The sequence below is a fragment of the Staurois parvus genome, unplaced genomic scaffold (assembly GCF_062004578.1).
Source record: "Staurois parvus isolate SC_StPar_1 unplaced genomic scaffold, SC_StPar_1.0 ptg000354l, whole genome shotgun sequence".
Taxonomy (NCBI): domain Eukaryota; kingdom Metazoa; phylum Chordata; class Amphibia; order Anura; family Ranidae; genus Staurois; species Staurois parvus.
This window is the reverse complement of record NW_028318150.1, coordinates 1-27,123: the sequence shown is the minus strand read 5'-3', so window position 1 is coordinate 27,123 and position 27,123 is coordinate 1. Positions and strand designations below refer to the sequence as shown.

The 27,123-nt window shown below is 42.0% G+C and overlaps 1 long non-coding RNA gene across 1 annotated transcript in view; it reads left to right on the top strand.

Annotated features, from left to right (window-relative positions):
• Window positions 1–14,775, top strand: part of LOC149456599 (uncharacterized) — a 106,881-nt gene extending 92,106 nt beyond the window's left edge. The window contains exon 2 of the long non-coding RNA XR_016313842.1: window positions 14,245–14,775. This is a non-coding gene — a long non-coding RNA (uncharacterized LOC149456599). The remainder of the gene's footprint in view (window positions 1–14,244) is intronic.
• The last annotated feature ends 12,348 nt before the right edge of the window (window positions 14,776–27,123 follow it).

Genomic DNA, 27,123 nt, shown 5'->3' with positions numbered 1-27,123 from the left:
CCATCATTCCAACGTTTTATGCTTTGCCCAAAATCCATAAATATTACATCGACCCACCTGGGAGACCCATTACATCAGGGAGAGGAGTTCTGACTGAAAATGCCAGCAGACTTGTCGATGAACACCTTAGGCCCCATGTGACAAGTCTGCCTTCCTATGTTCGGGACATCATACATCTTCTTCAAATTATAGATGAGCTTCATATTTCCAATGATGCTCTGTTAGTCACAATGGATATCAAAGCTTTATATAGCTCCATGCCCCATGAAAAAGGCTTCGCAGCTATCAAACACACCCTTGTCCAATGCAGCCAGCAGGATTGGGCTTATAATGAACTCATACTTTCTGTTTTGGAATTCATATTGCACCATAATGTCTTCACTTTCAATCGTTCCTACTACCCCCAGGTACAGGGCATAGCGATGGGGACTTGTTGTGCCCCATCATATGCTAATCTGTACCTGGGGGAGTGGGAACATATGTTTATGAATGATGAGACCTTGTCAACATATACTGATCATATATCATTATGGTATCGATACATCGATGACATATTCATCGTAAGGGAGTGCTCTTCGGAATTGCTTATAAAATGTATTGATAGAATGAATCGTAATGACTTTAATATGAAATTTGCAATGCAATGGAACCAAAATATGGTTACTTTCCTGGACGTAGAGACATGTAGAGGAGAAAGTGGAGCTTGTCAGTAACTTGTACCGCAAACCAACGGCAGGTAATTCCATCCTCCATGCTTTTAGCTTCCTTCCAAAACCTCTGCTTAGCTCTATTCCCTATAGTTAGTACTTGAGAGTCAGATGTAATTGCTCAGATGATGCATCCTTTAATATTGAAGCTAAAAAATTACAAAAAAGACTCTTAGAGAGAGGTTATTCATGAACTTCTCTAAAGAAGGTCTATAAATCAGCCCTTTCAAAATCAAGGAACCAACTGCTCTATAACAAAAAAAACAAAGGTTAGTCCAATCCCATAAGAATTATTACAAAATTTTTGAATCAACACCATAAGGTTAGAAAGATTTTTCAAAAATATTGGCACATGTTAACTATGGATCCCATTGTGGGTAATTTTGTCCCAGAGAACCCACTGTTTACATGTAAAAGAGCAACTTATATTTTTGATTGTATTCTACACAGTGAATTTAATCTCTCTGGTGACATATGTAAATATAGGAGTAAATACATGTGGACTGATAAAAAGATCAAACTAGCTAATGGTCAAATGGTTTTTACGAAACATTATGCTAATTGTAAGACATTTGGTGTGATTTATCTCTTATATTGTGAATGTGGTTACTATTATGTTGGCAAGACCAAGCTAGAATTTTGGAAACGTGACTACAGGCACATTAAAATCATGAAATAATGTGACCCAGAATGACCCCTTGGCAGACTTGTAATGGTTATACACCGAGGTAAATGGCTGAAAATTAAATTTTTGATATTGGATCGTATACACCCCAACAGTAGAGGGGGAGAGTGGAACAAAATACTCCTCAAAATGGAACTTAAATGGATTTATAGATTAAAAGCTACCTCATTCACAGGGCTAAATGAGGTAATGAGCTGTAAGCCCTTCCTAGAAGGCCTTTTCTCAGGGGGGCTGGAAATATGAATACATATCTCTTTGCTTGGTTTTGCTCTTGTATAGTATATATTTTTTATTTTGGGATTGAATATGGCATTTGACAGCTGTATATATTCGAAAATGTTATGTTAGTTATATTTATATTTACCTCTCTGGTGACTATTTACATCTATCAGGCCTTGCTATGTTTTATTTCCATCTCTTGAGATGTATTATGCCTTACGTATTGTTTTGTTTGTTTTTGTGTTTTTTTTCATAGATGTCACCTTTTTTTTCAACCCCTAGATGACGTGATGTCCTGGGCCTTTTGAACAGATGGGGGTGGCAGGCAACGGCTGCCCGGCACGCACACACTGCTCGGTGGGAGTAAGACATTTTTGTGCCCATCCAATGGCCACGTTAATGGTGGTGGGATGGTGGGTGTGTGCTGGTTTCTGGTGCTCACCCCCTCCCCTCGCCTTCACAGCATGTCCTTTGGGCCGGCGGTGGTGCGTGCTGGTGGACTTATTGCACGTGACATCATCCCAAAGAGTTGATGTGATGACACAATTGCGTCAGATCGTGGTGTGGGGCGATGCCATGAGCATGAGCCCAGGGGGCCATACTTGATGTCAGACAGTGGCAAACTCTATAACAAACATGAGTTTCAGGTGTTGGCAACTTTTAATCAACTTACTCCTATTTAAGTGGTACAACCAGGCAGTACATTGTATCTTTTGGTCTGAGAGGCTGCAGACATTACTCCATGCTAAATGCTACTCTATGCTTCTGTGTTTGTAGGTAAGATAAATTTAGCAGCTACTATATTATCGATTGAACACCCTGACATGCCACAAGTTTAATCATTGTAATTATGATGAATTTTTTTGCAAAACCTCTGTTTTTTACCATCTTATTTACAGTATATATAATAAATCTCTAGTGCAATCTATCTTTTTTTTACCAGTACGTGGCATAGTGAAGCTTGGGCTGATTTCTGAAGTATTTTACTCTGCAGTCCCTATAATATAAACTGATTTAAATTTCTCTCCTATTTAACAATAACAGTCATGCCTGGTGATGATTTACAGTGTTTAGACATTTATTTCCAGATAATGCAAATATATGATATGGAAGCTTGAAAAAACTTTATAAATACACCTTAATGAGTTGATAAACTACAGATAGGAGTCTTCATTTGATTATTTGTGCTGATGCAATATTAGCGGATTAATAAGATTATCTCTCTTTTCTTTTGAGTATGGACATTAAATTAGAACTTATTCTTTTTACTATAGGATAGACATCCTCTGGGCCCCAGCTATCTTTGGGTGCCTTTTCCCCTCTTGCTGTCCATGAGCCTTGGTTATCTATACAGCTCTTGGTCCACTTGGCTGGATCAGTGATGTCTATATTTGTTGTCTTTACACATTACAGCTTTCTCCATATACAATAATTGTCATTTCTGTGAGTAGCAGGTACATGTAATTCACCATATTATGTATGAAAGAAGACATATGGTTTTGTGTTTTCAATTTGTACAATTTTATTGTAGAGGTGTGGAATTCCTGATACCCCTGAGGAAGGAGATGTGTATCTCTGAAATGAGTCGGTGAATGGAAACACATCCTATTTACCATATCTTCTATGACAAGCTATGATATACACTCTATGTATGATGTTATGTACTAAAAGCTGTATATTTGTTGTTCTCATTCTTTTAAATTTGTACAAATATAATGCATATTAAATTTTTACTGCTAGTTGTGATATTGAGTGCCTAGAAAATCCCATAGGGGGTTTAGCAACATATTCTATTAAGAAAAGAGGGACACTGCATTTTTTGGAATGCACCGATAACTCTTCGATAGGGAGGAGAACAAACACAAACACCTGGAGATCGACATACACCATTGCTACACAGACATGAAAGTTAAATAAATGTGTCAAATAATGTTAAAACAAAATATAGCATAGATAAGCATTCTAACCATCTAAAATAACCACAACTTATAATGCTGGGAAGCTGCTGTGCTAAATGCTCCTCAGAGCGGCGTGCATTCCACAGAGCGGAAGTGACGTTGGCGGAACTTGCGTGCACTTCCTGAAGATGACCTTTGATCGAAACTCGTTGAGGTTTTTTGACACAAGTTCTGCCAACATCACTTCCACCCTGTGGAATGCACGCTGCTCTGGGGAGCGTTTAGCACAGCAGCTTCCATGTGTTAGGAGTACACTGGGTGCCAGGCACAGGCACTTTACTTGTGAGTGAGTTTTAAAAGATTTGCCCCAATTAAACTACTAAACAGTTTTACACTATGGTATATCCTCTGTTTTTCCTTTTTCCATGGTGATATGTCTGCTCCAACTTGCAGAGATGTGGAGAAAACTGGCTCATTGGGAATTGTCCCTAAAGCGTTATAGACCATTCTAGAGATAGATGGTCATTGGATAACCCTAGGTTCAAATCTGTGCGGGTGGTGCCGCCGCGGATCCATACGAAAATCTGTGCAGCCGCACCACCCGCACAGAGAAATGCGGACCCGCAGGCGGGTGCCATTAGTTCTAATAGCAAGCCGCCTGCACTGGAAAATGCAACCGTTCTGGGAACCGAGGTTCTCGTGCGGGATGCATTTTCTAAAGAAGTGCATGTCACGGGCACGGGAGTCCATTCAAATGAATGGGCTCTCATGCCCGTGCAAAAAGCAGCCTGCATGGCTGCATATATGTGAACCGGGGGTTAGGGTGAGTGATAGTCCATGTGGGGCACTCTGTCAAGCACTGTGGAGCACTCTTGAGATGATTGATGAATCAAGATATTGCAAGTAAGCTGAGGATGAGCACCTTCACCAATTTGGGACTTTTTTTAGTTATGTTTTATATGTGCACATGATTATATTTATTGGTGGCCCACCTGGTTTTTAATTTATATGCATTGTGGTTTTTTACACAAGTATAGGACTGCTGCAATTTTTTTTTGTTTTTTTTTTGTTTAGCTTGCTAATTATAGCGCATCCAATAGCGCATGAGCACTTTTATAAATAGCACAGGTGTATGTCGATCTCCAGGTGATTGTGTTTGTTCTCTTCCCCCATCTGGCTTTTTAGATGCTAAAGGGGAACGTTACATATTTAATCAACTATACACATGCTTGTTATGACTAAGGCCTGCATAAGCTGAAACGCATCAACATGTTTGTTCCTGGGGTTTATGCCCCTTCATTTCATTTTGCATAAAGAAGATTGGATTGTACCTTTCCGGATTGCTGGCTCTTCTTGATTAAACTCTAGCAAACTGTCTTTTCAAGATTCTGTTAGTTGGTTAGTTTCAAACCAACCTGTTTTAAAGGGAATCTGCCACCAAAAAAAAACAATTGTACATTTATTAGTTTACTATTTTTGTAAAGTAACTAGAGATTATCATTGTTTAGCTTATTGTCCTAAAAGAAATAAATAAAAACAAGATGAAAATTAGTCTGTAAAAAACAGTAGCAATACCTACCAGTCCCACCACTGTCGAATTCAATCTTCAACCTTTTGCAGAACTTTTGCATTGGGTGCCAATCTGACGCTTACAGGTATGCTGGATGTCTGTGCCCCTGACTGCACATTGCAGTTTCACCCACCTGCCACTACAACACTACTGTGTCCACTCAGAGCTACAATGGCCTCTGGGATGATTTGTAGGAACTAGGTTAGCATGACAGTCAGGCAATCAGAATTTTCAACAGGTTTGGTAGATGAATGAGATGGACCCATGTAATCAGTGAAGAAATGTCTAATGTTTACCTAAAGCAGAACTAAACCCATCAACTTAACGCTTTCAAAACATAGTTACATTCCTGGCATGCCACAAACGCTAAATGTCACATTTCTTGTGCTCTCAACCAAACTGTCAAACCATCAAATGGCTAGTGTCATAACTGATCACGTGTACAGAAACATGGCAATCAAACAGAGGCTAAGGTGGCAGCTTCCTTGGCTGACAAGAATAGGAACGTTTAGTTCCACTTTATCTTCAGGTCACCAAAGATCTGGATTGGGAAAACCACTGGTAGCCCACTGATGGAATAATACTGTAAATGAGACTGAGGAGTCTCAGGTGGTGTTTTTCTGGATATACTCTTTTATTATATCCATCACACTGAAGTGTAGGTTTGCTTTTTCAGCAATGGCAGCATGGATTTAAAAAATAAAGGCGATTTAAAAAAAATTAGATTCTATTGGATGCATTCTTAATAGCACAGGAAAATATATAACATAACTATAGTAAAATATCTGACATGAATTGGATAGTGCATAAGTGGTGAATGATTGACAAAGTCATTCATAACTTTTGTGAGGCACTGGCTGGTAAGATTTTTCACATACACATGGTGAAGGGCTCTAGGGTTTATGGCAATGTGGAGAAAACAGTTATTATTTTACCAGATATTATTAAATTTTTTCTGGATCTTGGAGTACATGGACTTTGTAAAACTTTGAGTGGGATAAAGCGTCCGTGCCTAGGTCCACATCTCACCTGGTAGCCAGACCACATTATTAGTATCAGCTGTCCACACGCTTTTATATATGTGCACAGACTGCTGTTCAAGGCCCCTTTGACATGAGCCAGATCCAGTTTTGCTCAGCAGGCAATCTATCTATCTACAGATGACAGGTCCATGTCCGTTCTGCATATGTCCCTGTCTGGTTTACTTCGGTCAGTACCAGTTGAGCCTGCCCTCCTTACACTTTGCATACATGTCCTTCAGTCTATCTATTGATTAAACACAATAATATACAATACATATGCATAAAAAAATTAAAGCTGAGATTTAATCTTCCTTATGTTTGCATACCCCCATCCCCTTGTTCCAGTGATGTTATTGCTGGGCCTTTGTTCTTCTCTATGGAATGCAGGCAGATCATGGCCAGTGGGAGGGGCCAGTTGAGTGCTGTACATAACTTCTTGAAAACATCACTGCACCCTGCCCCAATACTGCTCGCAAGAGCCTTCAGTCCTAAAGCAAGCAGTAAGATGGCTTTTGGATGTAGTTATGCAAATATCAACATGCCTCGATCTGCAGATGTAAGTCTGAAGGAGTGGGTATATCTAGGCAGCTTCATTTGCATCCAGACCACCCTAAGTAATGCTCACATGAGATGATAAGCAGCCACAATTGAAATAACTGAAATCCAGTGAATGGAAGGGGTAGGCCAGGGACAGGTAAGCTGGTGAGAAAAGGGCTAGATTATACTGGACATCTTCCAGCCAGGAAATAAGGAGGGCTCTATCTGACTTGAAACAGCTTCTGATGCACACTGTGAGAAGTTGACAGTGTGCAGTAAACATGGAGTAAGCAGTTTCAGATAAGGCTGGAGTTTAGCTTTAAAGTGCTTAATCGGACACAAAGATCTGCACACTATTCAAAGAATATATTTACTTATAAACAGCTAAACATAAAACAATGGCCAACTAACATGCTGACTGTAAAATATCTCATGTTGGCACAAATACCTTCCTCTAGGTTTACTTGGCTGGTGTAGATGTAACTCTAAGAGCTGAATTCCCCATGTCAGCTGTCATATGATTGACATACCAAACATCTAGAGTGTCCAGTAGTGTCGTATTTGGAAGGATCAGGTGACTCTCAGCAATGAAACCTGTTAATCTGCTTTTCATGTGTCTTTTCCTAGGAAGAGAACTCTGTCACTGCTGATGGGAGAAATTAAGACTGTACAGATTAGGATTTTATACCTTGTTAGCAGCCTGAAGAAATAGTCTAGAAAGTTATCTATAGGGAAATCTCATCTTTCCTATAAAAAGCTAAATGAATCTTTCCTGAAGTGTACTGCTAGCCTTCATGTATGAAGTTACTGTGTGGTGAGAAGTGCTAGCTACAACTTTTAGGCAGTGCTAAAGCAAGGATGGCAGTAGAGCGGAGTGTTTCTGCTTTTTATAATCCAATCAAAGGTCTTAGCTGTTTTGGAGAAACTTGTTTCCTGGTTGACAGCAATATCTGTATAATAAACAGGTGTGTGATCTAATATCTGAAAAAACTTCTCTTCTCAATTGATTTGTAGACTGCAAATTACTGGAGGGGATCAGTTGAGCTGTTTTATGAGAGCACATGGAAAAAACATAGTCAAATAAATATACTGTGTATGTGTGATTCATGCGATTTCTTTACTGGAATACTTTAGGTACTATATTGACCAAGGGTGTCCAACCTTTTGACTTTCCTGGGCCACATTGGGAGAAGAGATATTGTCTTGGGCCACACATAAAATACACTAACAATAAGGATAGCTGATGAACAGAAAAAGTCAGGCAGATCACAAGGTAATGATCACTGATATTGATAATGTACCTATCTGAGTAATAAAACTTCATTTTTTTTTTAAATTTTAAAAGTAAAAAAGGATAACATAAAACTAGTGCGATATTTGACAATCTAATGCATTAATATCTGGGTCCATGGATGTAATACTAATTCTCAATTAATTTTCAAGATGCTCATCAGCTAATTTGGTTTTAATTTTGCCCTACATATGCTTCATCCTGGAAAATAGTTGCTCACAAATATAGGTGCTGCCGAAAACTGATGACATGAATAAGGCGTGATTTTGTAAAGTGGGATATTTTTGTTTGGGAAGATAAAACTTATAAATGTCCAGTATAGAGGCACTGTCACATTTTTCTTCAGCCACACGTGTTTGCAATAAATGAATTTTTACAAAACATTCTCCAAAAAAAATATTAAAATTTTTAAGTAAATTCATGATTTTGGTTTGGGCTGCATGCAACCCTTGGCTCGCATGTTGGACACCCCTGATATACACAAAGAATAAATTTTTAGGAAAAAAAAACAAGAAAACTGACCAGATGTGTAAAGAGGTACCAGAATGTATCATCAGAAGCCAACAGGAATGCCACATAACTCCTGTAAACCCAACGCACTGTAATCAGCAAGCATAGACTCTCTCTGGCATTGTGGAAAGCTTGCTGGTTCTTCCCACCTTCTGAAGTGCCCACCACGGCCCAGCAGAATCATTATCTTCAATTATATGCCAACTGTGTCAGCCAAACTCCCTGGGTTGCCTATATCTGCATTTTCTCCATACATTTTTATAGGAAATCAGGTGTCACCAATAAGAGGAAGTATGCCTGCAACATTTCTATGTCCCCTGCCTTCTAGAAATTAATGAAGAATCAACAACTGTCAGTGACTCCGTAATCATGACTTTCTTTTTGGGGATTTCAACATCTAGTTCAAAAACAGAAAAATAAGTTTCTGTAGAATTTAACTTTAACGCAAACCTGTGGCCATGATATAAACATTTCAATTCTTACATAAGTTTAATAAACTGTAATTGGGCTTTAAAACATGCCCTCGCTAATCTATATTACGGCAGGCACTGTGAAGCAAGTCATCCTCACAACAGAGGCACTGTAGTTGGATTCTAGTCAATTTCTCAGCAGGTGCTCTGTATGCATATTAACAGGCTGGAAGGCTGCTGATTCACTGTACAAGGAGAGCAGAGAGAGATAGAGAAGGACATGCAACTAGAACTGACTTCAGTATCTCTCCTATGAACATTGCGGATGAGTTTCTCCACAATGGCTATAACTGCAGAGGCCAGTGAGGGTTTGTTTTAAAGCTCCTATATTGCTTAAGAATATGCAAATACTTATATGTCCACACCCTGCCCATAGTCTGGTCTTATTAAGGTGCATTTACACATGAAATGATCAACTTCTAATCTCTGACATTTCCATAGGGTTAGCCAACTACTACTGGATACTAAAAATTATCTTTTAGCAATAAGACAATTACTGTCTTGTTGAAGACTTCCACCTTTTTTCACTTTATAGTCCTGTACCCCTGTAGTGTATTATTTGTAAGGGGAGAATTACAACTTCTGTTATGTTTTTACTATTATTGATGGCTCAATTAGAAAGATTTCCCCTCACTTACTGACAATGGTTTAACCAGACAGTGCAACAAGGACTCTTGTAAATGTAGCCATTTACATCCAATTACTTCCAAGTATGTCTAGGTCCAAAAAAAGGAAATGTTTGGGATCCTTTTCAATTTTTTTTTTTTTGCAAACATAAACAAAGCAAATTTCAACCAGTTGGATATAAACAGATGCAAGTACATTTACACCCACTAGCCCATACACTTACCCTATGTCTGTTAAGCTCTGGGAGGGCGAAACTGAATGGGCATGGATAATACAAACGTTCTGTTCATGGATCCCCTGTTGATTGGAATGAACATGGCTTGTGTGAAATAGTCCTAAATCTGTCATTAAAAGTTCTGACAGTTTCCCCATAGAATCAAAGCTGACTTATTCCCTATGGATTTTTGCGCATTTCAATAGGCTCTGGCCAGTAGGAAAGTGTGAGAGGATGTAAGCAAGTCCTGAAACTTCTCTGCCAGGACGTGCTAGAGCTTTTCCCTTCAGAATGATTCAGCATTCAGATATAGCAGGGAGACTTGATGGTTGCAGATATGTGCACTGTATACCTGACACTTTTTCCTTTAATATGGTCTATGGACTGCATTGGTACCCAGATTGAAAGGACCATGACTATTGAAGATAAACAAGTTTAAAACCACACAGTACCTGTTCTTACTTTCGTCAGAAGTACTTGGCACAAAAATTTAAATTAATTTTCACAGCTTCTGAGTGGGCGTCTATTTCACAGAAAATCAATCTCTCTCAGCAGTGCTAAGCAAGTGCCCAATAAATAATATAAGCAGACATACAGTCAAAGCCGCCAATATTCTGATTTTGAAACTTCGCCGCCGTATGGAAACTTTCTAAAGCAGCTCATAGTGGCTTCACTTGCTGTTATTATGTTGCTTGAGTTAGAAGAATGAAATATAAGTAGGATTCATATTACAGTACAAGTAGTAACTGTTGCTTCTAAGTATAAATTTTTTTAAATTAATTGTTAAAAGAATAAAGCAATACTTTTAACAACAATTCATTTTAAAAAATTGGGGTAGCTGAATGAAAAATGTGGTATAGTATATTAGGTTGCCTTTACGTTAGTTAATAATGACAACAGATTAGGCCATTTTAGATGTAACCACACACCCCCATCTTTATGCAATGTTTAGCAACCCAAAGGGATCAATTACAATTCATCTTTCACTGATCAGACTTTACTAAACTGACTATAAACAACAAACTATTTGTTTAATGATTATCAAAGATAAACAAAAATATATGTGCAATGACTTCATCAATCTGTGTATGGTTTCTGGTTCATCTCTCAAACATCTCTGTCTTTCAGATTTGGGCAAAAGTGAGCTAAAGTGAGCTGGAATTTCCAGGTATAGCTGGAGCAAAGAATAGCTTTGCTTGGTATTGGCACACATTGCAGTAGTCATTTTCATTTGAAATGAGTTATTTTGTTGACTTTTTGGCTTTTCTGCCTGCCCTCCTAGACCAGAGCAATTAAATACCACATCAAGACGGAAGAATGATAATGTGCATTATGTGTGCATTTATTGGCTTGTTTCTGATCAAGATTCCTTCCTGTTTTAAGGCTATATGTAACTTAAGACACCAATAGGCAGACATTTAGGGCAGCATGTTATGAATGAACAACACCCTATTGCAACATTTACAAAATAATACATATATATCTAAACTCCAAAACATAAATGCAATAAATTGTGGTTTACTAGTCTACTGTATACAGTGGTGTATTTAGATTTTATGCTGCCCTAGGCAACACAAAGATCATCTGCCCCCACACGGACACTGACCAACACAACCAACACCCCTTCACCCACCCACGGAGAGAGCCTGACATTGACCAACAACACCCCTGCCCCCCACCCGGGAGAGCCTAACACTAACACCCCCCCCCCCCGCGTTAGAGAGAAAGATACTCATCTTTAAAGCTCCAGACATCATCAGGAAATAGAGTCAGACTCTACATACACCATCAAGCAGCCCGCAGCCTCTCTTGGATCCCACCTGGTCCCCATGGCGCATGTATCCCTTCTTTCATCCCTTCATTGGCGGGAGGTGCTGCGCCTCTGAAAAATGCCACCCTAGACAAGTGCCTTGTTAGCCTTGTGGTAAATATGCCGCTGACTGTATATACAGTATGTGATGGCTGCATTAGGTTTCTTTTTTCAGTCCATTTGCCATTTCTGCAAGTACAACAAATTACCTGTTAAACCTCATGCACACTGGATGCTCTGGCCATATCTCCTGGATGCCTTTTCTCCTGGCAGCAATGCTTTGGAAGTAAAAAAATGCTTGGCGCTCGTAAATGTGTGTAATGTGTTCAGGCACATCAAGCGCTTGAGCGTTAATTCATTCCATTGACCAGAATGATTCATTTTGGCCACTGAAATGAGTTAACATTCAAACTCTAAACGCGTCTGCATGTCTTGATATATCAGGCGGTTTTCCTGCCAAAATACCACTGCCCCTGGATGCAATGACAGTGGGGTCTTTTTCTGACTCTAAATGCCCCTGCCCGTAAACTCCTCTAAATGCCTACATAGACACATAGGCTAACAATGCCTCTCATTTAGAGGCCAAATAAAAAAAACAGCAGTGTGTTTACTGTACATGAGGCCTAATCAGAGATCCAGTGTCCATGTAACTGTATGTGGCATGAGCTGAAATCTGAAACAATGTTATCAGTTTTCTTAGCTATCTTCACTGAACTACAAAGCACTTTTAATGCAGGCCATAGACGGGGCGAAAACCGTCCGTTTTAAAAAAAATAAAAATGAAAAATCGGTCATTCATTCGGCCGACGTTACCACCATTGGCAAAAAAAATTTGGCTGATTTTCATCCCGTCTATGGCCAGCAAATATAATAGCAGTGTCCCTGCAGAGAGCTCCGCTATTATATTTGACATTTAAAAGTATAGCAAAGTTGCAACATTGTATCTATTTGTATCCATTTCGGATACAGATGTTTCTATTCGGGTACAAATAGATACAATGTTGCAACCGCAATACTTTTAAATGTCAAATATAATAGCGGAGCTCTCTGCAGGGACACTCCGCTATTATTTTTGACATTTAAAAGTATTGCGGTTGCAACATTGTTTCTATTTGTATCCGAATAGAAACATCTGTATCCAAAATGGATACAAATGGATACAGATGTTCTTCTTTTTCTTTGTCTTCATCTTCTTCTTTTTCTTCTTTTCCTTCTTCTTGCAGGTCACAGCTCATGCGCATTTTTTTTAATCGGTAAAAAGATTGGCAAAATCGGCCGTTTTTTTCTAACATAACCGATTAAAAAAATGTGTCAAAATCACGAAAAACGGCCGACAAATTCACCCACTAACGATCCGAAAATTGGCCGATTATTCTTTTGGATGAATTTTCGGCCAATTTTCGACCCATCTATGGCCTGCATTAAACAGGAAGTGTGTTACTGGCAGGACGCCAGGTGAAAATAAAGGGAAAAAGCCAGGAAGAATGAAAATGAACGCAGCCCTCACATTTAACCTCTAGACGCCGAGTGCACACAAATATGCGGCCTCTCGGTTTCTGGGCCTTGATGTCGAATGGCTGCATATTTGCGTACCATTTGAAAATAGATATGTGCTGAGACTGCTGGACACAGCAGTCACGGGGGGGGGGGGCACGCTGCGTGCCGGAGCGGGCGCACAGTGCCCTCTTGTGTTAGTGCAGCCAGAGCGACATACAGGTAAGACGCTTTGCCTGTAGCTGCCGCCTGGCTGCAGTACATTGCGGGCAGGCGGGCAGGAAGTGGTTAAATCAATTTTAACTATGAAATAAACTTTAACCTTTAATACCAAACAGAATCGCACTGAACTGCACTGCATTCCAATTTTTGTGCGGTGCAATTTGAGCCATACATTTTGTATGGCTCAAATCGCACCGCATCCACACCAAGAAAGTGCAGGACCCTTTTTTAGTCTGCACCAGAATCGGATCGCATGGCTTTTCACACCCATATGATCCGATTCTGCACATCGCACTGCGTTTTGCAAACTGATTTCAAGGTGTTGTTAACTTAAAATACACACCTGCAGTGGTTCGTATGAACGGGGTGTGATTATAATGCGGTGCAATAATCCCACAGAAACCGGTGCAAGTTCTGCACTGCATCAGTGTGAACCAAGGCTTCGAGTGAAATTTATATAAAAAACAAATAGATAATAGGGGTGACTATCCCATGGGGCCACATCCCTATATTCTTCTTTCATGGCCCTGATATTCCTGCAGGTGAGTGATCTTCAGAATGGGGCTGTGCAGGTATTATTGTAATCCTCTCCTAAGCTCAGTGCCAACCATCTAAAGCAGAAAGCTAACAATGAGAGAACTTATGGTTGATGTGAACGTTACCTGTACGAACCTACTTGCATTGACACTCACAACCTATCCCTGATGTAGAGATTCAGCTCTCTGGTTGGGGAGTTCAAGCAGTTTGTTTTTAAATTTGCTTTAGAGAAGAAACTATTTTTTGAGAATCAAACTTATAAAACATAAAATGTTCCCTGGAACATATAGTACGTGACTCATTTTAAAGTTATAGGTTATATAACTAAAGAGATACAAAATACACAGATGAGCAGCAAAACACTCTGTGCACACAATGATTGTTATTCATTTTCTATAACCTTCTAACAAAGTTCCTTTTTTTCCATGTAGGATAATCCCTGGGGATGCTTACAAGAGTATACAAAGAAAATAGGCGTTTTTGCTTGTTAGCGATGTGCTTGGTCAGATGGAGCAGAAGGAGTAGGCAGTGACTGGCAACTCTGATTAACCGGCTCAGAAGAACAAGCTGTTCTGTGCTCTTGCCTGCAGAAAAATGTTGCAGTTTACAACCCACGTACCCTGGTCTTTCATCATCAAATTAGCTATTCTACCAGTAGTAGACAGTCGCAACACTATCCTCTAGGTCTGAGCTGTGGTGCTACTTTGCAACTCCATGAAGACATGGTGGAAGGGAAAACAACGTAACCCTCATTTTACCACTGTGTGTATAATACACTTTAATTTTGCAACTGCATAGATGATACTGATTGCTTAGAAGCTGAAAACACCAACATGCAGGCATTTGTTCATCGTTATAAATAAAGTAGAATGAAACTGTTAGTTTAAAAACCAGGTAGCTTTTAATACCAGAAATAACTCTGTATGTCTCTTCAGTAATAAATGTTACCTCTTGCTTGTCAACATTTTCTTTCTTAGGATGTACTCATATTATCAGATTTAATCTCATCTGGGCACACTTCACCCCCTTCGGTTCATTTCCGTAGCGTGAGTGTTCCTAACCATTCCATAGAACAGCTAAGTGTACCGTGACCAGGACCACTTGGAAGAAGTAGCCCCCAGCACAGTTAACTTGTGGTCTGGTATGGTTTGATTCAGTGTGAGCGTAAACCATCTCTGAACCCAAAGAAAGACTTGGCAAAGATAAACGTTTAAGTGATGTGGCTGTCACATTGCTGGAGAAGGGTATTCTGAACAAACTTGCAGATAATGGCAAAAGTTCTTGGGATCCCAAAATTTAAAATGGGTCTTAGTTCCACTGCAAAGTGTATGTTAAAGTGGAGCTCCACCCAATAGGGGAAGTTCTGCTTTAAGGACTGCTCCCCCACTCCCCATTAAGGATTGGCACCTTTGGGAGCGGGGGGCAGCAGGTACCCGAATTTCACAGGTACCTGCTCCCACTTCCGGTCCGATCGCCTAGGCGATCAGAATTGGAAGGTGTCCTCCCTCCCTCCCTGTAGTTTTTTGGGACACATGACATGTCCCAGAAGACTACAGGACCATTCATGGAAAGCAGCGCTACTCGCGCATGCGCAGTGGGTACCCGGCTGTGAAGCCGCAAGCTGTCACAGCCGGGTGCCCACACTGAAGATGTCGGCCTCCTGGAATACAGGACAGCCGGTGAAACGGGCTGCGGGGGACACGCCACAGGACCAAGGGACAGGTAAGTGACTGTTTTTTAAAAGTCAGCAGCTACAGTTTTTGTAGCTGCTTTTATTTTTTGACAGGGTGAGTGGAACTACGCTTTAAGCCATAGCCTTTTTTTCTCTTTTTACACCACCTCACATTCTATCACTTACATTAATTGTATCCCCCTATCGCTATGGATGAAAGAAAAGTTAGACATACCCCGGTTAGGTCTATTATCTATGACTAAAACTGTCCTGTTACTGGCCGCTTTAACACTGTTGTATCTTCTGTAGTATTTTAATTCTTGCAGTAAAGCCCCAGCCTGTTCTCTTTGTCTCTGGTAAGTTTGGGCCTAGCATTATTGTTTAAAATTGTCCTGCTGCTGGCTAATTTTATACTGCTGTATCATCTGCGGTGTCGTAATTCTTGTACTAAAACATCTGACTGTACTCTTCTTCTTAGTACATTTTGGCCCTTTTCCCCGCTGTACGATATTTTTTTAATTTTGCATTGGTACATGTCCACAGCAGCAGGGCCAGACTTTCCATGCCTTTTTCTGGAAATGAATGTGCCTAATAACACAAAAAAATGGCCAGAATTTAATAGAAATTTCCCCGATAGACTTTAATGAGATTCACCGCTATGCTCCTGTTTGCTGAATTTCAAAAAGGATTTGTTGACCCCTTGGCAAATTGGACCTGGGTTGATTTACCAACCCACTCCACTCTTGATCCAGCACTGTCCCCGCCGGCAATCCCACTTTCCTCTCTTTTTGCATTCTTGGGCTTAACTGAGAGCAAAGAGAGCCAGTGGCTCCTGCTGCTGTCAGTCAAATCCTGTGAGGAAAGAGTGGGGGATGAGCCATGCTGTGTGTGTCTATGGACGCACACAGCCCAGCTCAGCATCGAGCCCACATAAGTGCCCTCATAGCAAGCGGCTTGAGGAGGAGTCAAGATCAATGGTGGGGAATCCCAGAAGAAGAGATTTGGAGTCATTCTGTGAAATACCATTGCACAGAGCAGGTATGTACACATGTTTGTTATTTTCATTAAAAAAATAAAGCTTTTAATAAGCTTCACTTATTTTTGGCCAGATACAGGAGGCTTTTAACACTAGTTCTGGGCAGCACTGCAGCTTCATTTAAAGCTGAATTCTTTGTATGTATTTTTTTTCTGCATAGTTACATTGGTCCAGCTTGGACCAATGTACAGTTGCAAGAAAAAGTATGTGAACCCCTTGGGATTGCGTGGAGTTTTGCATGAATTGGGCATAAAATGTGCTCTGAACGTCATCTAAGTCACAACAATAGAAGAACACAGTCTGCTGAACATAATACTACACAAACATTAGATGTTGCATAGTTTAATTGCACATAACATGTAAACATTCACAGTGTAGGGAGGAAAAAGTATGTGAGGCCATAGCTTAATGACTTCGCCCACAGCTAATTGGAGCCAGGAGTGAGCCAACCTTGACTCCAATCAGTGTGATGATATTGGATGTGTTGCTGACAGCTGTCCTGTCCTTGTGAACCATGCTGCACTGTCTGATGTGAACAGCTGCACTGTCTGATGTGAACCATGCCTCGCAGAAAAGAGCTCTCAGAAGACCTACGATCAAGAATTTTTGACTTGCATGAAGCTGGAAAGGGTTACAAAAGTATCTCCAAAAGCCTTGATGTTCATGTGTCCATGGTAAGACAGACTGTCTACAAATGGAGAAAGTTTAGCACTGTTGCTACTCTCCCTAGGCGCGGTCGTCCTGTAAAAATGACTGCAAGAGCACAGCGCAGAATGCTGCATGAGGTAAAGAAGAATCCCAGAGTGTCAGCTAAAGACCTACAGAAATTTCTGGCACATGCTAACATTTTTGGTGACACATCTACAATAAGAAAAACATTAAACAAGAATGGAGTACATTGGAGGACACCGTGGAGGAAGCCATTGCTGTCCAAAAAGAATATTGCAGCACGTTTGAAGTTTGCAAAAGAGCACCTGGATGTTCCACAGCACTACTGGCAAAATTTACTGTGGACAGATGAAACCAAGATTGAGTTGTTTGGGAAGAACACACAACACTATGTGTGGAGAAAAAAAGGCACAGCACACCAACATCAAAACCTCATCCCCACTGTAAAACATGGCGGAGGGAGCATCATGGTTTGGGGCTGCTTTGCTGCCTCAGGGCCTGGACGGATTGTTGTCATTGATGGGAAAATGAATTCCAGAGTTTATCAAGACATTTTGCAGGAAAACGTACGACCATCTGTTCGCCAACTGAAGCTCTGCAGGGGATGGGTGATGCAACAGGACAATGACCCAAAGCATACAAGTAATTCAACAAAACAATGGCTGCAACAGCAAAGAATACGCCTTCTGGAGTGGCCCAGTCAGAGTCCTGACCTCAACCCGATTGAAATGCTGTGGCGTGACCTTAAGAGAGCGATTCACACCAGACATCCCAAGAATTTTGCTACACTGAAACAGTTTTGTGAAGAGGAGTGGTCCAAAATTACTCCAGATCGTTGTGCAGGTCTGATCTGCAACTACAGGAAACGTTTGGTTGAGGTTATTGCTGCCAAAGGAGGGTCAACCAGTTATTAAGTCCAAAGGTTCACATACTTTTTCCTCCCTGCACTGTGAATGTTTACATGTTATGTGCAATTAAACCATGGCAACACCTAATGTTTGTGTAGTATTATGTTCAGCAGACTGTGTTCTATTGTTGTGACTTAGATGACTTTCAGAGCACATTTTATGCCCAATTCATGCAAAACTCCATGTAATCCCAAGGGGTTCACATACTTTTTCTTGCAACTGTAAGTATGCATATTCCATACCTGTGGGACCTCTGTGGAAGCTGGAAATCATTGTAATAGTTACCGCTACTACAGTGACTGCTGCTGTCTTTCAGGGCCAAAAGGCTGACCTACTGTATAATAACCCTAGCAAGTCGCTCTCTTAACACAGGCTCCATTCACTGAATCCTTGCATTTTTACCAATGAATGTAAGGTGTTGTTTAATTGAACAAGGTGGAGACTGTGACGCTAGCACTCTGCCTCTCCAACCTGTCCAATCACAGAACACTGTGCATTCATTTAGAAAAAAATACAAGACATTTGATTAATGGCAGCCATGGCAAGAAAGCAACCCCCTGTGCTTGTTATACAGCAAGCAGCCACTCAGCACAGGACCTGGAAGATAGCGGTGGTTAAATCAGTAGTGGACCTACCAGGTTTGCAAAGGTTGCGCTTCCACCACTGTGGGGGGCCCCAAGAGCCAGACTGTGGCTCCCCAGCAGCTGCTGGGCTCTGAGCTGAGGTAGTCTCTCTCTGTCACTGCCTAGAGCCAGCACTGACAGTTCCTCCCCTTCCACTCCCTGCACAGACAGGAGAGGAGAGAAATCTGGTTCTGCTCCTCCTCCTCCAACCCTCTTCTGTGTCTGCCCTGCCCACACTCCCCAGCAGTGTTGTGCCTAAGGGAAAGGGGATAAGTTGGTGGGAAGTGTGAAACACAGCAGCTGGATGATTAAAGGTGCCAACAGCCTATGCCTGAGTCTCCATCATAGGGGAGTGAGCTCACCCTCTATACCCTGTCTGTGAATTCCCTCTTACATCAGAGCCCCCTTTAAATCAGGGTTCATAGTTACATAGTTACATAGTTACATTGTTAGTCTGGCTGAAAAATGACAAAAGTCCATCCAGTTCAACCATTAAAGAAAAAAAAAAGTTATAATCCTATACCCACAGTTGTTCCAGCGGAAGGCAAAAAACTTTACCTATACTGTAAATGTTAGTATCCAATTATATTCTGTGTATCTAAGAAAGAATCCAGGCCTTTTTTAAAGCAATCCACGGAGCTGGCCAGATCCAACTCTTGAGGGAGTCTATTCCACATTTTCACAGCTCTTACTGTGAAGATGCCTTTCCATGTTTGGAGATTAAATTTCTTTTCCTCCAGAGATAAAGAGTGCCCCCTTGTCCTCTGTGATGACCTCAGGGTGAATAGCTCTACACCGAGATCACTATATGAACCACTGATGTATTTATACATGTTGATCATATCCCCCCCTTAATCTTCTCTTATCAAGAGAGAATAAATTCAGTTCCTCTAATCTTTCCTCATAGCTGATCTCCTCCATGCCTCCTCTTATCAGTTTGGTTGCCCTTCTCTATACTTTCTCCAGTTCCCCAATGTTCTTTTTGTGAATTGGTGCCCAAAACTGAACTGCATATTCCAGATGAGGTATTATAATGATTTGTACAGGGGTAATATGATATTTCTCTCTCTGGAGTCTATTCCTATTTTAATACAAGAGAGGATTTTGCTCGCTTTAGCAACTGCAGCTTGGCATTGCATGCCATTATTAAGCTTGTGATCTACCAGAACCCCCAGATCCACCATTGATTCCCCCAGTTGTACTCCCCCTAGTATGTATGATGCATGCATATTCTTAACCCCCAAGTGCATAACTTTACATTTATCAATATTAAACCTCATTTGCCACATAGTTGCCCAATTAAACAGTGCATTGAGGTCAGCTTGTAAGTTGGAGACATCCTGTAAGGACGTTATTCCACTACACAGCTTGGTGTCATCTGCAAAGACTGAAATTGGATTTACATTCCAGAGTTCTCATAGATACCTTGTACAATGTAAGTGGAAATTCTGTGGACTCTGATGTAAGGGGTGCTCTGCAGACTCTGATGTAAGGGGAGATCTGCAGACTCTGATGTAAGGGGTGCTTTGCAGACTCTGATGTAAGGGGGCTCTGCGGACCCTGATGATATAAGGGGGGCTCTATGGAGTCTGATGTAAGGGGTGCTCTGCATACTCTGATGTAAGGGGCGCTCTGCGGACTCTGATGTAAGGGGTGCTCTGCGGTCTCTGATGTAAAGGGGCTCTGCAGACTCTGATGTAAGGGTGGACTCTTGTGAATAAATCCATATGATTAGAAATGTTATTTAATCACAAAATATATGTATAGTGTATACTACAAAAAAACAAATTTGCTGTGCACAGCTAAAGTGTTTGGGTTTGACTTGAAGAAAAGGTGGCGACCCTACCCAAGACAGTAGGAAGGGGGATCGCTGCAGAACATGTGAAAGGGTCCTGTTGCGGGGCCATAATAAAGGGCCGCACGATTGGAGTAAAGGGCCCCAAGCTCAGAGAGAAAGGGGGTGGTCAGGAGGGCTGTTCATGGCTTCTTGCGCCAGGGCTCTGAAGGCTCTAGTGAAGCCTCTGGATTAAATGCAATTTAACTCTCTTGCTGCCAAGCTTTTTATTTAGTTTTTTTTTTTTTTTGTTCACACATACAAAAATACACAGTGATTTCCACTAAAGTAATTTCCAGGTTCCACAGGGATCCCTTACGTACAAAATATACTTAGACTGGTCCAAGCTGGACCCATGTAAAATTTATTTTTAGAATTCAGCATTTACATGCAAATTTCTTGTCTTTCTGCAGCTTGTAGAAAAAGTTGCAATAGGAGTGAAGAAAGGACTGTGCGAGAGCTATGAAATACACTGACCTACAAATATAAAGGCTCATATCCAAGGGCTATACAGAAAATGAGATATTGGCAATTATAGGGAATCAAACTTGCAGATCAGCAAAGTGCACAAAATGAATACATGGCTGAAAGCAGCAACTGCTCCTAATGCAGGTTGTATACCCTGCTGAGTCAATGCAGTAAATGCAAAGGCTTTATATATGACTTGTACATACCTTTAATCTCATTATCTATTTCACAGGTACGCAACCATATCTGCTAGGAGGCACATGGTTAAATTGTAGCTTTTAAGACAGAAACAAAAAGTATTATTGGTAACACTAGCTGACATACTCTAGACATATGGTTAAAAAGCAATATGAACGAGAATGTAATTTAACAGCTTGCGTTGTCATGGCAGCAAACTTTACCTTCTTTTGTCAGAAATTCTCATCGTGACCACAGTTTTTTTATTTGCAACTGTTTCATGTAAGAAAATGAGATATGATTATGCAAATATTAACATGAACACTAATGCATAATATTCATGTTATTTTAAATCAAGCCACACTCATCATTTCATAGGGGATGGTCACCATATATGTGAAAAATTGTATATTGTACAAGGAATTATACATGGACAGCCTAGATACTGGTAAGAAAATATTACACAAAAATGACAGAAACAATCCTGAGTGGCAAATAAATCGCATACATCCTGTCATTTGCAATGGGAGTAGCATCAGGAGAGGATCATCCTGTTTGTTTCGGCAGGTTGTTGCTCATCTTGATTGATGATGAATTTACATTGCAGGTCAGTTTTTAAAAATATTTTATAAAGGACTTTTTCTAAAATGTGAAAGTATTTTTTTTTGAATGTGTAACACACATTCATGTAGGGACCCCCTTCATTTTAAAAAGGGCTTCTAGATTCCGATAAGTCTCCCCCCCATTTCAGCATGAACAGGGATGTCGGGATGAAACCCTTGTCCCCATCAACATGGAGACAACATGGGGATAAGGTGCCTTGTCAGAGGAGAGTTCCCTGTCCCCTTGGCAAGGTACCCCCCAATGTTGAGAGCATGTGGCCTGGTGTGTATAAGGAGGGGCTGCACGTTCATTGGCCCTCCCCTTTTTGGCTAACCAGACTGCATGCTAAATAAAGCTCTGGTATAGATTTTTGGGGGCTTCGCACTGCTTTTGTTTTAGTTTTTTTGCCTGGTGTCCCTCTCTATATCCATACAAAATCCTTATCCAATGGATATGGGTCTGGTATAGATTTTAGGTTGGGAGTGGAGGCTGTTTAAGTTTCAATACCAAATCATGTGCTAGCAAAAAATCCTGTTTTTTAAAGTCTTCATTTTATTAAAATCAGTATTTGTACAACTCCCTGGCACGGGTGCCTCCTAGCCCTTTCAAATGCTAGGAATCGGAGCGGGGTTTGTGATCATGTGACCACTATGATTGGCTGTCATAGTGGTCACAAAGCTCCCATTTGCAAGTCAAGATCAAGAGCTTTCTGTTAGCCATCGGTACTGTTCCGGGAGTGTGCATGGTGCGTGCTCTTGGCGCAGTTCAGTTTTTCTTTGGGTACACATATATGTGGCCTCTCAACGTCAGTGTTACTAAACCCAGCAGCCTGCATTCACTACTCTCCCATAGTACACAGAACATGGAAGTGCAATTATTGTAGTAAATATAATCTGATAAATACCTTTTCTTATCAGCAGTTAGAGCAGTCTGGTGACTTCTATCAGTGTCCAGCCGAGCACTGTTTAAATCTTGTGGAAAGAGTTTTGAATTTTCTCTAGGAGGATGCAGAACCCTGACCTCTGTCTGGAGAGTGCTGATCGGCCCTGTACTGATCACATGCACTCTCCCAAGAAAAAAAAAAAACCTCTCTAGCAATACACACCAAACTGAGCATGTGCAGCTTGCCCCCAAGGCACTGTTCTATCAGGAGATGAGTCGGGGACACTGGAAGAAGGGGAAGATCAGGGAAGTCAGGATCAAACAACAGTTTTACACAATGCAGAGGATTAACCCCTTAGGTTCCACAGTGAGTATAACAAGCATGCTTTACTGCATATACAGACTGATTTTACTGTCGTGGGTTTAGTAACACTTTAAGGCCCACCCTCCGAGAGGAAGCATATACTGTATGTGTGCGGCCGGCGGGAAGGAGTTAATAATTACAAACAATGGTCGTGTAAAATTTTTGTTAATTTGTGCTCAAAAATGATACTTTTTAATATGCAAAGTGCTGAGGCACAAACCCTTCTTTTGTCTGGGTCCCTGTCTCAGTGACTGCCTTTCTAAGTTGTTATTGTTACTAGAGCCTCTGACAGTGCGTGCAACTGAGATGATTGCACCATAAAAATGTGGAGTCCTGTGACATGCAAGTCTGAGTGCCATTAGTGGCTCTTACAGGTCTTAAAATAGGAAATACACTGTGCTGCATATATATTCAGCTTCCCCTCAGACATTTAAGGTTACACGCTTAAGATAAAGAAAATGAATTCTCATGCATTTTACTAATTACTAAATTACATTACTAAGTAATATATATTAAAGCGGAACTGAAATCCAACTGTAAAAAAATGCAATCAGGCCGGCTATTATCGCAGAAGAAACATGTACTGTCTATTCTGTAATGGACTGCCCCTACCTGCCTACTCGCCGTCTCCTCTAGCACTGTAAACTGATTTGCGCATGCTCAGCTCACCTTACAGTGCTGCCTTGCCAGCCAAGAAAAGGACTGGAGACTGGCACTCAGAAGAAGATGCCAACACTGGCCCAGGACCGTTGAACCACTGGACAGGTAAGTGTTGAGACTTTTGTTCCACTTTAATGTTAAAGTGTTACTAAACCCAGGACCCTGCATTCACTATATCTGGTCTCCCCGGACCCTGCATTCACTATATCTGGTCTCCCCAGACCCTGCATTCACTATATCTGGCCTCCCAGGACCCTGCATTCACTATATCTGGTCTCCCCAGACCCTGCATTCACTATATCTAGTCTCCCCGGACCCTGCATTCACTATATCTGGTCTCCCCGGACCCTGCATTCACTATATCTGGTCTCCCAGACCCTGCATTCACTATATCTGGTCTCCCGGACCCTGCATTCACTATATCTGCTCTCCTTGGACCCTGCATTCACTATATCTGCTCTCCCCGGACCCTGCGTTCACTATATCTGCTCTCCCCGGACCCTGCGTTCACTATATCTAGTCTCCCCGGACCCTGCGTTCACTATATCTGGTCTCCCCGGACCCTGCGTTCACTATATCTGGTCTCCCCGGACCCTGCATTCACTATATCTGGTCTCCCCGGACCCTGCATTCACTATATCTGGTCTCCCCGGACCCTGCATTCACTATATCTGGTCTCCTCGGACCCTGCATTCACTATATCTGGTCTCCCCGGACCCTGCATTCACTATATCTGGTCTCCCTGGACCCTGCATTCACTATATCTGGTCTCCCCAGACCCTGCATTCACTCTGTCTGGTCTCCCACAGTATACAGAACATGGAAGTGCAATTATTTTAGCAAATATAAACTGCTAAATACTTTTTCTCATCAGCAGTTAGAGCAGTCTTGTGACTTCAGCAGAGCACTGGTTAAAGCTTGTAGGAGGAGTTTTCTTTCTGCTCTAGGAGGATGCAGAAGCCCTGACCTCTGTCTGGACAGTGCTGAGGCCCTGTGCTGATCACATGCACTCTCCCAAGAGAAAAAAAACAAAAAAAACCTCTCTAGCAATACACATCAAACTGAGCATGTGCATGCCTATAGTTCAGTCTGGAGATAGGAGGTGGTTGCTTGAAAAAAGGGGAGGAACAAAGAAGAAAGGATCAAACAGCATTTTTACACAATGTGAAGGATAACCCCTTAGGTTCCACAGTGAGTATAACCAGCATACTTTACTGCATATACAGACTGATTTTACTGTTGTGGGTTTAGTAACACTTTAAAGCGGAGCTCCACCCAAAAGGGGAAGTTCCGCTTTAGGGACTGCTTCCCCGCTCCCCATTAAGGATTGGCACCTATGGTGGGTGGGGGGGAGCGGGTACCCGAATTTGACAGGTACCCGCTCCCACTTCTGGTCCAATCGCCTAGGCAATCGGAAGCAGAAGGTGTCCTCCCTCCCTGTAGTCTTTTGGGACACGTAACAGGTCCCAGAAAACTACAGGACCATTCATGAAGCGCAGCGCTACTTGCGCATGCACAGTGGGTACCCGGCTGTGAAGTCGCAAGCTGTCACAGCCGGGTGCCCATACTAAAGATGCCAGCCTCCTGGAATACAGGATGGCCAGTGAAACGGGCTGCAGGGGACACACCGCGGGACAGAGGGACAGGTAAGTGGCTGTTTTTTAAAAGTCAGCAGCTACAGTTTTTATAGCTGCTGACTTTTATTTTTTGACAGCGTGAGTGGAACTCCACTTTAAGTTCTTTATATAATAACAGGTTCATTTTCAAGAATGACTTTGCCAAAAGATATTTTTTCTGCCAGCCCCCCAGCAACTCTTCAGTAGCGAACTCTGACCTCCACCCAAAGGTTCACTACAGCAGAAAACAAGTGTGGGCAGAGGAGTGGTCCTAATCCAGAGAATCTGAGAGATAGATACAAGAGCAAAAGAGGATAGGATAAGGAAAGGGAAAGGGGTAGGAGAGAGAAGGGGGGGCAAGAGAAAACAGGAATAGACGGGAGAGAAGAAGGGTAGGAAAGGCAAAGCCATCAAGGAGAGCTTGGGGAGGAAATATAGAAGAAAGTGGAAGGGGGGGGGGGGGTGGAAGCGGAGGGACAGCCAAGAAAAAGGGGAAGGAGCAGCCGGGCAAAGAGAGACATAATGAGAAATGTACAATATCTGGGCTAGTGAGAACCATATTGGGCATAGAGCTCCAGGAGTCTATCCAGGCAGACCAGATTTTGTCAAACTTTTTGGGACAATTTCTGTTACTGTATGTAAGCTTATACAGTGGTAGAACATGATTAAGAGTAGCTCACCATGCTGAAACGGTCGGCGGTGCAGGAGCCTTCCATACACCAAGTATCTCTAACCTTTTTGTCTGACTAACCTAGTTGGAAAGAGTATGGTCAAGTCAATCCTCACCACTGTGGTTGTCTCAAGCAAACAGTAACAAAACCTACATTTGGGTTATGAAAAGGTGTCTGGGATGCAGTGAGCAGTACAGCCACATACTAGTCTAGATTACCTGCTCATTAGTGTACCTGTCACAACTGCCCATCAGTGTACCTGTCACAGCTGCCCATCATTGTACCTGTCACAGCTGCCCATCAGTGTATCTGTCACAGCTGCCCATCAGTGTATCTGTCAAAGCTGCCCATCAGTTACCTGTCACAGCTGCCCATCAGTTACCTGTCACAGCTGCCCATCAGTGTATCTGTCACAGCTGCCGATCAGTGTATCTGTCACAGCTGCCCATCAGTGTACCTGTCACAGCTGCCCATCAGTGTACCTGTCACAGCTGCCCATCAGTGTATCTGTCACAGCTGCCCATCAGTGTATCTGTCACAGCTGCCCATCAGCTTACCTGTCACCAGTCCATCAGCGTACCTGTCGCCAGCCCATTGGCGTACCTGGTACCTGTCACCAGTCCACCAGCGTACTTGTCACTAGCCCATCAGTGTACCTGTCACAAGTCTGGCAGCGTACCTGTCGCTAGCCCGTCAGCATACCTGTCAACACAGCTCTTCACATACCTGCCAGCACAGCCCATCACGTACCTGTCAGCACATCCCATCAAGTACCTGTCAGCACAGCCCATCACGTACCTGTCAGCACAGCCCATCAGTGTACCTGTCGTACAGCCTGCCAGTGTACCTGTTAGTACAGCCTGTCAGCGTACTTGTCAGCACAGCCCATCACATACTTTCCAGGACAGCCCATCAGTGTACCTGTCGTGCAGCCTATCAGCATAGCCCGGGTGTCGGCAACCCGCGGCTCCGGAGCCGCATGCGGCTCTTTTTCACCTTTCCTGCGGCTCCGGAGCACACTGCCCACCAGGTGACAGGCAATAGGGTCGGCAAGCCGCGGCTCTTTTAATGCAGATCTTCTGTGTGCCGGGCGCCCGCTGGCAAACATTGGCTGTCAGGATGTAGGC